Source organism: Anomaloglossus baeobatrachus, chromosome 3 (assembly GCF_048569485.1).
Source record: "Anomaloglossus baeobatrachus isolate aAnoBae1 chromosome 3, aAnoBae1.hap1, whole genome shotgun sequence".
Lineage (NCBI taxonomy): Eukaryota > Metazoa > Chordata > Amphibia > Anura > Aromobatidae > Anomaloglossus > Anomaloglossus baeobatrachus.
The window spans coordinates 671,240,498-671,257,997 of NC_134355.1; positions in this window are offsets into that span (position 1 = coordinate 671,240,498).

A 17,500-nucleotide genomic window follows, 5' to 3' on the forward strand; every position below is an offset into this window, starting at 1 on the left:
GTAGTTATATTCTTGTACATAGGAGCAGTATTATAGTAGTTATGTTCTTGTACATAGGGGCAGTATTATAGTAGTTATATTCTTGTACATAGGAGCAGTATTATAGTAGTTATATTCTTGTACATAGGGGGCAGTATTACAGTAGTTATATTCTTGTACATAGGAGCAGTATTATAGTAGTTATATTCTTGTACATAGGAGCAGTATTATAGTAGTTATATTCTTGTACATAGGAGCAGTATTATAGTAGTTATATTCTTGTAAATAGGGGGCAATATTATAGTAGTTATATTCTTGTACATAGGGGTCATTATTATAGTAGTTATATTCTTGTACATAGGGGCAGTATTATAGTAGTTATAGTCTTGTACATAGAGGCAGTATTATAGTAGTTATATTCTTGTACATAGGGGCAGTATTATAGTAGTTATATTCTTGCACATAGAGGCAGTATTATAGTAGTTATATTCTTGTATATAGGGGGCAGTATTATAGTAGTTATATTCTTCTATATAGAGGGCAGTATTATAGTAGGTATATTCTTGTACATAAGGCCAGTATTATAGTAGTTATATTCTTGTACATAGGAGCAGTATTATAGTAGTTATATTCTTGTACATAGGAGCAGTATTATAGTAGTTATATTCTTGTACATAGGAGCAGTATTATAGTAGTTATATTCATGTACATAGTGGCAGTATTATAGTAGTTATATTCTTGTACATAGGGGACAGTATTATAGCAGTTATATTCTTGTAAATAGGGGGCAGTATTATAGTAGTTATATTCTTGTACATAGGGGCAGTATTATAGTAGTTATATTCTTGTACATAGGGGGCAGTATTATAGTAGTTATATTCTTGTACATAGGGGCAGTATTATAGTAGTTATATTCTTGTACATAGAGAGCAGTATTATAGTAGTTATATTCTTGTACATAGGAGCAGTATTATAGTAGTTATATTCTTGTATACAGGGGCAGTATTATAGTGGTTATATTCTTGTACATAGAGGGCAGTATTATAGTAGTTATATTCTTGTACATAGGAGCAGTATTATAGTAGTTATATTCTTGTATATAGGGGCAGTATTATAGTAGTTATATTCTTGTACATAGGGGGCTGTATTATAGTAGTTATATTCTTGTACATAGGGGGCAGTATTATAGTAGTTATATTCTTGTACATAGGGGGCAGTATTATAGTAGTTATATTCTTATACATAGTGGCAGTATTATAGTAGTTATATTCTTGTACATAGTGGCAGTATTATAGTAGTTATATTCTTGTACATAGGGGCAGTATTATAGTAGTTATATTCTTGTACATAGGGGGCAGTATTATAGTAGTTATATTCTTATACATAGGGGCAGTATTATAGTAGTTATATTCTTGTATATAGGTGCAGTATTATAGTAGTTATATTCTTGTACATAGGGGGAATATTATAGTAGTTATAGTCTTGTACATAGAGGCAGTATTATAGTAGTTATATTCTCGCACATAGAGGCAGTATTATAGTAGTTATATTCTTGTACATAGAGGGCAGTATTATAGTAGTTATATTCTTGTACATAGGAGCAGTATTATAGTAGTTATATTCTTGTACATAGTGGCAGTATTATAGTAGTTATATTCTTGTATATAGGGGCAGTATTATAGTAGTTATATTCTTGTACATAGGGGGCAGTATTATAGTAGTTATATTCTTGTACATAGGGGGCAGTATTATAGTAGTTATATTCTTGTACATAGGGGGCAGTATTATAGTAGTTATATTGTTATACATAGTGGCAGTATTATAGTAGTTATATTCTTGTACATAGGGGCAGTATTATAGTAGTTATATTCTTGTACATACGGGGCAGTATTATAGTAGTTATATTCTTATACATAGTGGCAGTATTATAGTAGTTATATTCTTGTACATAGTGGCAGTATTATAGTAGTTATATTCTTGTACATAGGGGCAGTATTATAGTAGTTATATTCTTGTACATAGGGGGCAGTATTATAGTAGTTATATTCTTATACATAGGGGCAGTATTATAGTAGTTATATTCTTGTATATAGGTGCAGTATTATAGTAGTTATATTCTTGTAAATAGGGGGAATATTATAGTAGTTATAGTCGTGTACATAGAGGCAGTATTATAGTAGTTATATTCTCGCACATAGAGGCAGTATTATAGTAGTTATATTCTTGTACATAGAGGGCAGTATTATAGTAGTTATATTCTTGTACATAGAGGGCAGTATTATAGTAGTTATATTCTTGTACATAGGGGCAGTATTATAGTAGTTATATTCTTGTACATACAGGGCAGTATTATAGTAGTTATATTCTTGTACATAGAGGGCAGTATTATAGTAGTTATATTCTTGTACATAGAGGGCAGTATTATAGTAGTTATATTCTTGTACATAGAGGGCAGTATTATAGTAGTTATATTCTCGCACATAGAGGCAGTATTATAGTAGTTATATTCTTGTACATAGAGGGCAGTATTATAGTAGTTATATTCTTGTACATAGAGGGCAGTATTATAGTAGTTATATTCTTGTACATAGGAGCAGTATTATAGTAGTTATGTTCTTGTACATAGGGGCAGTATTATAGTAGTTATATTCTTGTACATAGGAGCAGTATTATAGTAGTTATATTCTTGTACATAGGGGGCAGTATTACAGTAGTTATATTCGTGTACATAGGAGCAGTATTATAGTAGTTATATTCTTGTACATAGGAGCAGTATTATAGTAGTTATATTCTTGTACATAGGAGCAGTATTATAGTAGTTATATTCTTGTAAATAGGGGGCAATATTATAGTAGTTATATTCTTGTACATAGGGGTCATTATTATAGTAGTTATATTCTTGTACATAGGGGCAGTATTATAGTAGTTATAGTCTTGTACATAGAGGCAGTATTATAGTAGTTATATTCTTGTACATAGGGGCAGTATTATAGTAGTTATATTCTTGCACATAGAGGCAGTATTATAGTAGTTATATTCTTGTATATAGGGGGCAGTATTATAGTAGTTATATTCTTCTATATAGAGGGCAGTATTATAGTAGGTATATTCTTGTACATAAGGCCAGTATTATAGTAGTTATATTCTTGTACATAGGAGCAGTATTATAGTAGTTATATTCTTGTACATAGGAGCAGTATTATAGTAGTTATATTCTTGTACATAGGAGCAGTATTATAGTAGTTATATTCATGTACATAGTGGCAGTATTATAGTAGTTATATTCTTGTACATAGGGGACAGTATTATAGCAGTTATATTCTTGTAAATAGGGGGCAGTATTATAGTAGTTATATTCTTGTACATAGGGGTCATTATTATAGTAGTTATATTCTTGTACATAGGGGCAGTATTATAGTAGTTATAGTCTTGTACATAGAGGCAGTATTATAGTAGTTATATTCTTGTACATAGGGGCAGTATTATAGTAGTTATATTCTTGTACATAGAGGCAGTATTACAGTAGTTATATTCTTGTACATAGGGGCAGTATTATAGAAGTTATATTCTTGTATATAGGGGGCAGTATTATAGTAGTTATATTCTTGTACTTAGGAGCAGTATTATAGTAGTTATATTCTTGTACATAGTGGCAGTATTATAGTAGTTATATTCTTGTACATAGGGGACAGTATTATAGCAGTTATATTCTTATACATAGGGGCAGTATTATAGTAGTTATATTCTTGTATATAGGTGCAGTATTACAGTAGTTATATTCTTGTACATAGGGGCCGTATTATAGTAGTTATATTCTTGTACATAGGGGGCAGTATTATAGTAGTTATAGTCTTGTACATAGAGGCAGTATTATAGTAGTTATATTCTTGTATATAGGGGGCAGTATTATAGTAGTTATATTCTTGTACATAAGGGCAGTATTATAGTAGTTATATTCTTGTACATAGGGGCAGTATTATAGTAGTTATATTCTTGTACATAGGGGACAGTATGATAGCAGTTATATTCTTATACATAGGGGCAGTATTATAGTAGTTATATTCTTGTACGTAGGGGCAGTATTATAGTAGTTATATTCTTGTCCATAGGAGAGGATAGACGTGTGTTTGTGAGCTCTCAGCAGGGCGGAGGCCATGGCCTCAGACCCAGGTGGAGGGGAGGGGAGCTGGGCTGATGATCCAGGAGAAGTCCACAGTCTGGAGTGTGGCCTGCAGCATGGATCTGATGGTGGTGGAGAAGTGGAAATGGTGGCTGGTGAGTCCTGTAAACCTGAGTGCAATATTTCTGGATTAAGTTCCAAAGATACAAGGAAAAGTATTTTTAAACTGGAAATGCAAATTAGCAGACTAAAAAGAGAAATTAATAATGAGAGTGATGCAAAGCTAAAGCTGATGAAATGTGAGTGCCTGGATGATTGTACACGTGAGCTGGCAATGCAGAAAGAAAGATTGGAGAAAAACCTGACCTCTGTGACCAGAGTGGAGACACGGACTAAGGAAAAACAAAGGGAATCCAGAGCCCAGAGTGTAAAGAGACAGCGCTTCATTAAATCAAAGGACAAAGACTATGAGACTGTGTATGACATTGTGAGTCAGGGGAATCCGGTGAGGAGCGCGGCATTAATATCAGGGGCGCAATGTGAGCGGTCAGAGACATCCGAAAATGCTGCAGAGCAATGTGTGTCAGCTAATATGGGGTTAACTGCAGAGCAATGTGTGTCAGCACAAGAGGGGTTAACTGCAGAGCACTCTGTGTGCAACAATGAAATGAACATTATTCCTGCTACTGAGAATGGAAGTACAACCTGTACAGAGACAGTAGGTGAGACCCCGCTCGGCATGGTGGGTGGGACCCCGCTCGGCATAGTGAGGGAGACGCCGCTCGGCATAGTGAGTGAGACACCGCTCGGCATAGTGAGTGAGACGCCGCTCGGCATAGTGAGTGAGACGCCGCTCGGCATAGTGAGTGAGACACCGCTCGGCATAGTGAGTGAGACACCGCTCGGCATAGTGAGTGAGACCCCGCTCAGCACAGTAAGTGAGACCCCGCTCAGCACAGTAAGTGAGACCCCGCTCAGCACAGTAAGTGAGACCCCGCTCAGCACAGTAAGTGAGACCCCGCTCAGCACAGTAAGTGAGACCCCGCTCAGCACAGTAAGTGAGATCCCGCTCAGCACAGTAAGTGAGATCCCGCTCAGCACAGTAAGTGAGATCCCGCTCAGCACAGTAAGTGAGATCCCGCTCAGCACAGTAAGTGAGATCCCGCTCAGCACAGTAAGTGAGATCCCGCTCGGCACGGTGGGTGACACCACGCTCGGCACGGTGGGTGGGACCCTAGACAATATGATTGAGACCACACTCAGTGGTGCTAGCAATGAAGACCTTCTGACAGCAGAAAGTATAATGGACTCTCAGCCGTCTGTGGCAGTAAGTGGCGACAATATCGTGGTATTAATGGATTCCGGATCGTCGGTGTTAGACAATGGAGATAATATTGTGCAGCAGTCGGGGCTGGTGGACTCTCTGGCATGTAATGTGCAACAGTCGGGGCTGGTGGACTCTCTGGCATGTAATGTGCAGCAGCAATCAGTAGTGGAGTCGGCCATGTTTGCAGCACAATCGGGGTCCAGTAATCATAAGGCCGGGGAGAGCGGCAGCACTGAGCCGCCTGCAGCAGAGATTCCCAGCACTGATCCGCCTGTGAATGGGGAAAATGCCGGCTCTAACCCATCTGACGACCAGCATCAGCCCAGGAGACTGTTCTCCAATGTCACAAGACTAGTGAACCCTCCACCTCAAAGAATAAATGCTGTGAGGATCAAGTACACTGGGCCAGAGGAGAAGATCCCTTCCAGAATCTATATTGGTAAAGTCCTTCTGAAAGGTTTCATGAAGTTTCAGGCGTCTGAAATCCATGCTCTGATACACGTTCCCCCCAGCAGAGTCTTTGATGTCAGTTTTAAGCTGCAGTATGATCTGGATGCATTCTGGAGCATCTATAATGACACCAGAGATGATAAGATCTGGGATGACCTCTACTGTATCCAGTTGTCTAAGCCGCAGGAGGTAACGGCCACTGTCCTGTTCCGGTCTGAGGTGGTGGCACTGGCGGATCTACAGCACTGGCTGAGTCGGCAGTGTATGGTGAAAAGTCATCCTGAGAAGATCTATGATGAGGAACAGTTGTGGAATGGAGGCTATACGGTGAAGATTCAGCTCCTACAACAGAATGGTGTGACCTGTCATCTGCCGCACGCCTTCTATTTGGGCTCCGAGAGGGGGATATGTTACTACCCTGGTCAGCCACGTCGGTGCCATAAATGTGGAGGCCGTCACCTCGCCATGAACTGTTCTCGTGTGAAGTGCTCCTTATGTGGACAGTTGGGGCATGTAAAGAGCGAGTGTACAGGACCTGTCATCTGTAACTTGTGCTCAGAATCAGGGCACACATTCAGGGAATGTCCTTTTGCTGAACATAATCAATATAATGATCAGATCTTCCCAGTACCTATGGAGGAAGGTCAGGAAGATGTTGCCAGAGGTCTTGATGTTGTCCCTGAAGTCGGCAATGATCGTGATAGCAGTCTTAATGTCGATGAATCAGCTCCAGAGTCTGTGATACCACCAAAGAAAGCTGTTCTGCAAAGACCACCAGCCACTGAAAAAAAGTCTACGGTACCACCAGTCATTGAAGACACCCCTAAGGTGCTATCAACTCCTAACCTACCATCAATTAATCAAGAAGGGGCTAAATGGCCATCAGTCATTAAAGGAAGAACAAAAATCATACCAGTCAAAACTAAACTGTCAGTCATTAAAGGAAAATCTAAAGTGTTTAAAAAGCCTTATGTCAAACCGCCCAGTCCCCGGGCTAGTACTTCTGCAGAATCAGTTGGACTGGCCACTACGTCCAGTGTCGATGACGAAGGTTTCGTTACCGTAAAAAGGAAAAATATTGTTGCGAATCCTTCCAGAAAAATAAAAACTGTACAGAAGACTTCTGAGCCTCCAGATTTATCAGTCAGTTTGGGACGTTATAGTGTACTGGGAGAAGGACCGGAAGAAGAGACACAAATGGAGCAAAGTCCTTCATATGTTCCTGAAAGTGACTCTCGTGATGTGGATCCTGTTTCCCCAGTGTCCACAAAGAGGTGGGGAACTACAGGTGACAGCAGTGGAAGGAGGAAGAAGACCAGGAAGTCTAAGTGATCTAGATGCGGCTGAGGATAAGCTCTATTAATGTGAACAGTGTAAGGACCAGGAACCGGAGGCAGGCTATATACCAGCGTCTGTCTGATGAGAGATCCGATGTCTTCTTTTTACAGGAGACGTATTTGAAGAGTAATGCCCATGTGTATGCAGCTAAGAGAGACTGGAGACTCGGGCCGTCGTTCTGGTCCTTCGGTCTGGAGAGGAATGACGGTGTGGGGATCCTCTTTAATACTATGGATGTTCATGTGAATAGAGTCTTGGAGATCTGTCCAGGCCGATGTCTGATGCTGGACTTTGCGCTGGACTCCGTCCATTATAGAGCCATAAATATTTATGCTCCGCAGACCAGAAAGGAGCGGAGGGAGTTATTTGATCATCTGAAGCCATATTGTTTTACTTCCAAAGTATTCCTATTGTGTGGAGATTTTAATAATGTGTCATGTAATGTGGACCGAACCAGTAGTCACAAGAGACTGAGATATGATGAGACCTTTCTTAATAATATAGTTCAGCAGGCCCATCTAGTAGACCCTTTTAGAACCCATTACACCAGTAAGACGTTCACTTACCATAAAGCCGGTAATGCCAGTAGAATAGACCGGGTGTATATAAAGAGAGAGGTGAGAAGTTCTCAGTACAGGATCAGCCCTCTGGAGTACTCCGACCATTGTATGGTGAGCGTGACACTGGATTCGGACGGCACTGGGGTGTGTGGTAAGGGGTACTGGAAGATGAATAGCTCCGTAATTCAGGAGCCAGGGTTTGGAGATGCCTTCACCACCTATTATAATGAGCGGAGGACCACGCAGTGTATGTGTGAGGACACAGCTGAGTGGTGGGAAATCATGAAAAGTGACATCAAGCAGTTTATTATGCGTGCAGCCAAAAGACGCAGTAATGTGGAGTATATGAGATACTCGGTCTTGAGACTACAATTGAGCAGGCTATATAGCAGGATGAATGGTGGAGAGGAGGTGGACAGCCGGAACGTTAGCCAGATAAAGCGGAGGATGAGAGAGTTACAGTACGATCGCCTCAAGTCTCTCAAGGCAGAGGGACAGTTTGATAGTTGGGGTGTCCATACTCCTGACCCCTTTATAGCTTGTAAGAACAGAGTCAGTAAGAAGCTAATGACCGGCTTGTTGGATGAGAATGGGGTGGAGCAGTCAGATCAGGAGAAAGTCCATAACATCATTGGGGACTATTATAGAGATCTGTATAAAGGGGCCCAGATCAGAGAGGATGGCATTAAAGACTATCTGAAGGGGACGTCTCGGACAACGTTAGACCCTGTACAGGCGGAGAGTATGGCCAGGCCCATAACTGAGGAGGAGGTAAAAAGGAGCATTGACTCCTTAAAGCCCAACAAGAGCCCGGGGCTGGACGGCCTGACCAGTGAGTTCTATAGAGGGTTTAGGGACTTGTTGGCTTCGGACCTGGTGCAGGTCTATAATGAGTGTCTCTCTGCTGGGAAGCTCACCCAGTCCCAGTATAAATCTGTTCTGGTCCTTCTGGCAAAGAAGGGAAATCTAAAAGATATAAAGAACTGGCGTCCCCTGTCTTTACTGAATACGGATTATAAAATCCTGGCTAAAATCTTGTGTTTTCGGCTGAGTGAGGTGGCGGGTGAGCTCATCATCGCCAACCAGACGTGTGGTGTGAAGGGTCGCACTATAGAGGACTCATTACTGCTGGTGAGAGAGGTCGTGACGTATATTAAGCAGCACAATATGGGAGCGTATATTGTGGGGTTAGACCAGAGTAAAGCCTTTGATAGAGTCCATCATGGCTACTTGTATGAGGTGTTGTCACATTATGGTCTTCCCATGCAGTTTGTGCAGTGGTTGCAGGTTCTGTATAAGGAGGCCATTAGTCTGCCGCTGATTAATGGCCATTTGGCCGAGCCTTTCAGGATCATGTCGGGGGTGAGGCAGGGTTGTCCTCTCAGCCCTTTGTTGTATGTCTTCAGTCTAGATCCTTTCCTTAGAAAGTTGCAGGACCATAGAGATTTTACAGGGTTGCGGTGTCACCTGCAGAGTAAAGTGGAGGATGTGAAGTTCTGCGCTTATGCGGATGATGTGTCGGTCGTGATGACTTCTAGAGAGGACTGTGCGGCTCTACAGCAGGAGATTGCAGCTTTCTCCCATGTGTCTAATTCCTCTGTGAACATGGAGAAGAGCGAGGCTCTATGGTTGGGGGATGACCAGAATGTCTTCTCTGTGCCCTTTAGGACAGTTCAGGGTCAGATAAAGATTTTGGGAGTTGTGTTTGGTGCTGTAGACGATGGGAAGGTGAACTGGGAAGAGAAGTTGTCGGTGTGTGAGCAGAAGGTGCAGAGCTGGAAGCACTGGAGGATGACGTATCAGGAGAAGATCCGTCTGCTGAAGACGTTCCTGCTCCCGCTCTTCCTCTATATCAGTGTGGTGTTCCCGGTGCCTGATACGTTACTCCCTAGGCTCACCAATGTTTTCTTCCACTTTTTATGGGGTAACCGAGTGAATGTGGTCAGGAGAAATATTGTCTATCTCCACTATGAGGAGGGCGGCCTCTCCATGCCATGCCCCGAGCTCTTCTTTAATCTCTTGTTTTTGATGAAAAACTTCTCATTTTGTAAAAAGTTAGAGAAGACGCCGTGGTCTTGGTTGTTTAAGAGACAGATTCAGCAGTTTGTGTTGGTGTGGTCGGTAGGAGACCCCATCAAGAGGATCTCCGGGCGCATAAAGAATAACGTGTCTTGGTATGGTGTCCATGTAATCAGTAAGATCATCAGATGGAAGATCCTGTATGATGATGTTAAGCAGCTCAGTAGGAAGGAACTGTACAAAAATCTTCTGTCCTCTCACTTCAGAGCCCAAATACAACTGAAGGGTGCTCCACATCTAGACGTAAAACAGGCGGCAAAAACCCTGCGAGACCCCAGAGTTCCCCCTCATATGAGAGATGTAGCTTGGTTGGGGATGCATGGTAAAATGTACGTCCGAGATAATCTGAAGTGTAGGAATGTATCAGACAGATCCTGTCCTAGAGATGAGTGCCCCAATGTACAGGAGACCATGGAGCATCTACTGCTGGAGTGTCCCTTCAGTATTCAAGTGTGGGGGTCTGTGTCTAGGTCGCTAAAGTTACCGCACCTGGTGGGACAGTCGTACCCTCAGCTGCTGTACGGAGACTTCCAGCCGGGGCTCAGGGCGTATAGCAGAAGCTCCCTGTATATCATAAATGTGGTGACCATCTACCATCTGTGGTGTGCGCGGTGCTACCTGCTCATCAATAAGGAGCTCCTGTCCTGTGACAGCGTCAGGTGTAAGATCCTAGAAAGTCTCAAGACCGTGTATAAGAAAGATATACAGAGCAACATAGGGAACCTGAGCTGGAGGAACATCCATGTGTCAGGATTCATTACTGAGACCTAATGTTTTGTGAAGGTGAAGTCACTTCAATATTTCTTGTATTTCTTGTATTTTATGATTTAAATGTAAATATTTTGTAAATTTTGGTTGGCAATTTTAAATAAAAAGATCATTATAGCAGTTATATTCTTATACATAGGGAGCAGTATTATAGTAGTTATATTCTTGTATATAGGTGCAGTATTATAGTAGTTATATTCTTGTACATAGGAGCAGTATTATAGTAGTTATATTCTTGTACATAGGAGCAGTATTATAGTAGTTATATTCTTGTACATAGGGGGCAGTATTATAGTAGTTATATTCTTGTACATAGGGGGCAGTATTATAGTAGTTATATTCTTGTACATAGGGGCAGTATTATAGTAGTTATATTCTTGTACATAGGGGGCAGTATTATAGTAGTTATATTCTTGTACATAGGGGGCAGTATTATAGTAGTTATATTCTTGTACATGGGGGCAGTATTATAGTAGTTATATTCTTGTACATAGGGGCAGTATTATAGTAGTTATATTCTTGTACATAGGGGGCAGTATTATAGTAGTTATATTCTTGTACATAGGGGCAGTATTATAGTAGTTATATTCTTGTACATAGGGGCAGTATTATAGTAGTTATATTCTTGTACATAGAGGCAGTATTATAGTAGTTATATTCTTGTACATAGGGGCAGTATTATAGTAGTTATATTCTTGTACATAGGGGGCAGTATTATAGTAGTTATATTCTTGTACATAGGGGGCAGTATTATAGTAGTTATATTCTTGTATATAGAGGCAGTATTATAGTAGTTATATTCTTGTACATAGGGGCAGTATTATAGTAGTTATATTCTTGTACATAGGGGACAGTATTATAGCAGTTATATTCTTATACATAGGGAGCAGTATTATAGTAGTTATATTCTTGTATATAGGTGCAGTATTATAGTAGTTATATTCTTGTACATAGGGGGCAGTATTATAGTAGTTATATTCTTGTACATAGGGGGCAGTATTATAGTAGTTATATTCTTGTACATAGGAGCAGTATTATAGTAGTTATATTCTTGTACATAGGGGACAGTATTATAGCAGTTATATTCTTATACATAGGAGCAGTATTATAGTAGTTATATTCTTGTACATAGGGGCAGTATTATAGTAGTTATATTCTTGTACATAGGGGGCAGTATTATAGTAGTTATATTCTTGTACATAGGGGGCAGTATTATAGTAGTTATATTCTTGTACATAGGGGGCAGTATTATAGTAGTTATATTCTTGTACATAGGGGCAGTATTATAGTAGTTATATTCTTGTACATAGGGGGCAGTATTATAGTAGTTATATTCTTGTACATAGGGGGCAGTATTATAGTAGTTATATTCTTGTACATAGGGGCAGTATTATAGTAGTTATATTCTTGTACATAGAGGGCAGTATTATAGTAGTTATATTCTTGTACATAGGGGCAGTATTATAGTAGTTATATTCTTGTACATAGGGGGCAGTATTATAGTAGTTATATTCTTGTATATAGAGGCAGTATTATAGTAGTTATATTCTTGTACATAGGGGCAGTATTATAGTAGTTATATTCTTGTACAAAGGGGCAGTATTATAGTAGTTATATTCTTGTATATAGAGGCAGTATTATAGTAGTTATATTCTTGTACATAGGGGCAGTATTATAGTAGTTATATTCTTGTACATAGGGGGCAGTATTATAGCAGTTATATTATTATACATAGGGGCAGTATTATAGTATTTATACCGTTGTATTATATTAATTTACCTGATTACTTTTAATTTTGCCCTTATTTTCCCCTGTAAATATTATTACTGTCTGTCATTGAGCAGATAAGTATTTCAGTATTTGCCAAACTTCTCACTCCCCTTTGGGTAACAGGATGACTTTGTCTCTGATTTATACGAGCAGTAAACACATGAATAAACGTTCACCTCCCACAGGCTTCTTTTTCCATTAGTTGTTTGTATCCTCAGTTGTCCCTATTGTACCAACAGAGAATTAATTGAGATGAAAAATTATAGTCTTGATGTCAGGGTTTATTACTGTATCACATTCTGTGCTGATCCAATAATATCCAGGTATAACTCATCTGTGGATATTATCATAGCTAACAATTCTGCATCGTATTATCACAAAATAAGTAATAGACTGCTATATTGCTGCATAGAAACGTAACTGGAGAGGGAGGGGGGAGAGACAGCTGCAGAACGGTGCTATGAACCTTTGTTACTTTGCTTACTCCACCGGGCAAGAAGGATAAATGGAGTTTTCACAGACAAGGAAAATGACCCACCAAGTCTTGAAATAAAAGTACCTTGAAAAAGTATTCATGTCCCCTGACCTTTTCCACATTTTTTTTACCACCCACAAACTTAAGTGTATTTTATGAGGATTTTTTTTTATAATGTAACAAAACTAAATACAAGTATTTGTAAAGTGTAAAGAAGATGATACCTGGTCTTCTAATTATTGTAAAAATATACAGTATTTTTTGGATTATAAGACGCAGTTTTTCTCAAAATAGGGTTGTGTCTTATTATCCAGATACAGCTCACAGGGGGAGGCGTGGGAGCGGTGGAGCAGGGTCACAGGAGGAAGGGTCGCAGATTAGTCGCAAATTAGTAATAGGGGGGTCTGATAGACAACTCCCATTACTAATCTAGGGCTTAGTGGCAGCTGTGAACCATCAATAACCCCTTATTACCTAAATTCACACCACAGCAGGACAATCAGGAGGAGTCGATTAAAGTGCTGGTGTTGTCGCATCTAATGGTTGAGACAATCCTGGGTGGCTGCAGGCTGCTATTTTTAGGCTGAGGGGGCCCAATAAGCATGGGCATCCCCAGCCAGAAGCTGTAGGCTTTATCATGGCTGGATATAAAAATAAAGGGGGAACGCAAGAATTATTTACTTAAATACATATATTTAAGAAAAGTTGTATGGGGTCCCTCTTATTTTGATACACAGCATGGATAAGCACAGGGCTGGGGGCTGTCTGCTTTATCATGGCTGGGTATCAAAATAAAGGGGCACCATAAACCATATTTTAAAATTATTTATTTAAATATATAAATTTAAAAAAGTTAAGGGTCCCTCTTATTTTGCTACACAGCCAGGATAAGCACATGGCTGGAGGTAGCAGCCTGTAGCCATATGCTTTATCTGTGCTGGGTATCATAATATGGGGGGACCTGTCATGGGGTCATTCTCACACAATAAATAGAGCAAGAGAGGAGTGAACAATCAAAAGAACATTAATTCCAAGCAAATCAGAAGGTCCATAAAATAATAAACCACATGGAGGGTAAAATAGTCCAGTAAGGGAATAAATGTCACTGTGATGAGTCACAATCCTCCAGTAGTCCTTTTCCAGGGGAATTGGGGTTTCTCACAGTCTCTCTGGGGTGTTGGCCTTCAGCTTCTCCCACAGAGGATAAATCTTCCTGCTAGTCTCTTGTCCTTCCCAGCCTGACTGAATAATCCCCCAGGTAAGCAGAGAGGTTGGGTGGATTCCAGGCTCTCCTCCCCCAGACTTAGGGACAGAAGCACTGCAGGGGGTGATTAACCTGCAGACAGGACAATGAACACACAAGGCAACACTGAACATACACAACCCACTATAGTGCATGTATGGCGTTGTATGGATGATTTATATTCAGTGTAATTACATGGGAATTCTTTTAAAAACTTCTTAAATACCTGTTCAACAGAAAAACTTGATTTTGAACAATAGATCATTTTTTGATAAAACATTGCCTGTAAGCCATTAACTATATAATCAGATTGTGTAAAAAAAAACTCGGCCAGGCTTTGGACGGCCATCTGTATGAGCTGTCAGGTTTTTGCTTGGGATCATATTGGATTATCTTCTAGATACACACTTAAAGACGGCCGTCCAAGCTGTTGTGTCTCAGGAGAAGCTTGTCATACACCGGACATGGTTGTTCGGCTGACAGTTGCTGATACACCACCGGCAGCGCTCATCTCTTGGGGAGAAGAAAGTATCTGCTGTATTAGGTATCAACAGTGGATCAGGGAATATCTGCCCAGCTGTATACATATTATATAGTGAGCCAATCATTCATCTAATATGTACCATCAGATTTGCCACTAGGCACTTTATAGGAGGACTATACACCACCAATTACCTATGCAATAAGTTCTATATGTGCAATAAATGGGCAATAGGAAATTCAATAGGTGGAGAGGCTGGTTACCTGCAAGAAGCTTTGTGCATGGCACGGTCCCTTAAAACTCCATTGTATTTACAGTTAAAACCATAAGTTTACATATACTATCTAAAAAGAAACATATGCATGTTTTTCTCAGTTTTTCTTTTCCGATTTCGTTCAATTAGGAGCTAAAATTATTCATATTTGTCAAATGCCAGAATAATGAGAGAGAGAATGTTTTAAGACATTTTTATTAGTTTCTGCAAAGTCAAAAGTTTACATACACTAAAGGGGGCTTTACACGGTAGCGATATCGCTAGCAATTTGTAGCGATAGCGAGCGTGTAAGTCCCCGCCCCCGTCGCGCATGCGATTGTTTGTGATCGCTGCCGTAGCGAACATTATCGCTACGGCAGCGTCACACATACTTACCTGGTCGGCGGCGTCGCTGTGACTGCCGAACAATCCCTCCTTCAAGGGGGAGGGACGTTCGGCGTCACAGCGACGTCACCGCAACGTCACTAAGCGGCCGGCCAATCAAAGCGGAGGGGCGGAGATGAGCAGGACGTAACATCCCGCCCACCTCCTTCCTTCCTCATTATGGCCGGCGGCAGGTAAGGAGACGTTCCTCGCTCCTGCGGTGTCACACATAGCGATGTGTGCTGCCGCATGAGCGATGAACCACCTAGATAAACAACCCTTACCGATTTTTGAGTTTGGGACGACCTCTCCATGGTGAACGATTTTCACCATTTTTGAGGTCGCTTAAGGTCGCTGGTCAGTGTCACACGCTGCGATATCGTTAATGACGCCGGATGTGCGTCACTAACAGCGTGACCCCGACAACAAAACATTAACGATATCGTAGCATGTAAAGCTCCCTTTAGAGTACTATGCCTTTAAACAATATGGGATAGCCCATGTGATGAGGTCATGTCTTTGGAAGCTTCTGATAGGTTTATTGGCAACATCTGAGTTAGAGACACACCTGTGGATGTATTTTAATGCACACCTGAAACACACTGCTTCTTTGTGTAGCATCATGGGAAAGTCAAAAGAAATCAGCCAAGATCTCAAGAAGAGAATTGTGGACTTGCACAAGTCTGGTTCATCCTTGGGTGCAATTTCCAGACACCTGAAGATACCTCATTTATCTGTGCAAACAACTATACGCAAGTACATACCTGATGGAAATGTCCAGCCATCAATACCGCTCAGGAAGGAGACGGGTTCTGTGTACCAGAGATGAATGTGCTTTGGTCAGACATGTGCATATCAACCCAAGAACAAAAGGAAAAGACCTTGTGAAGATGCTGGCGGAAGCTGGTAAGATGGTGCCATTATCCATAGTGAAACGAGTACTGTATCAACATGGGCTGAAAGGCCACTCTGCCAGGAGGAAGCCATTACCCCAAAATAAACATGTTCGGTGCTGGGGAAAAGCATGGGTAAAATGCCGCACTACCGCCAATAAGAAAATTTGTTGATTAATAATGTGCAATACAAGGTAATATTGTGGTACCATGTTAGCCAGAAAAATCAATTGAAATACTATGTTCCAAGAATGACAAAAGTATTTTAGGAATGATACCTTTATAGGCTAACCAGAAAAATTATTTTAGGAAGCTTTCAGAGAATCAAGGCTCCTTCCTCAGCCTGAAGAAGGAGCCTTGATTCTCTGAAAGCTTCCTAAAATAATTTTTCTGGTTAGCCTATAAAGGTATCACTCCTAAAATACTTTTGTCATTCTTGGAACATAGTATTTCAATTGATAAATAATTATATCTTTATTCTATAGGTCGACACGTTTCTGGGATCCAGTCCCCTTCCTCAGGACCAAGAAAATCAACAAAATGATGAATTTGTAGAAGAAGATCCAGAATAAAAAGGCCATTTTTTTGGAGAAAGAAGACTGGATATGATATTAAAGATAGAAGGACAAAAGAAGCAATCTATACAGTAGTGTCTGTGACGACTCAGTGTCTGCCATTTGTATGGGGTAAGAACTGCTCTTAATTAGGCCAGATGTATTGTTCTTTTGTTCAGTAAATCAAGAGAAATTAGCCATTGTTTCAAATCAATGACGTCATCGTGCCACTGGCTGTTGGGCTCACATAAAATCTGGCCATTTTTGTGTGCTAAGTATCTCAGTTTTTACATGTTTTTCATAGCAGTAATGCAAGTCTATATTCCCATATTCATTGTTCCATGTATCTTATCACTACAGAGTGCAACTGTCTCCTTTTTGTTACTACTGTTTCATGTCAGACTGATCTGAGCCCTATTGTCTATTAAATGAAGATTGACTGCAAAATGTGGAGAATAGCTATCTCACACCAGTCCTGTAATACACAATACACTGAAGTGAGAACTGAGGGGTATAAAAAGGGTCTTGCGCCTGTCATCAGAGTCTTTAATTGATTCTTCAGGACTTTAGCATAGGATTCATGGTTCCAGCTGGAGGATCACAGAACTGCTTCACTGCTCAATGCTGAGCTCACAAATTTCTCACGGAGAAATCAAAAAGCAACAAAAAAAGGGATAAAAATCTCTTCCAAAAATTCAGCAATTACTTACAGCAAATAGAGGACAGCAGTTATAATCTGCCCAGGCCAAGGAACTAATGCACTAGCAGGATGCAGCAAGACCCCCAATAAGGTGGAGGCATCACAGTTGCAAGAGAAGCAAATCAC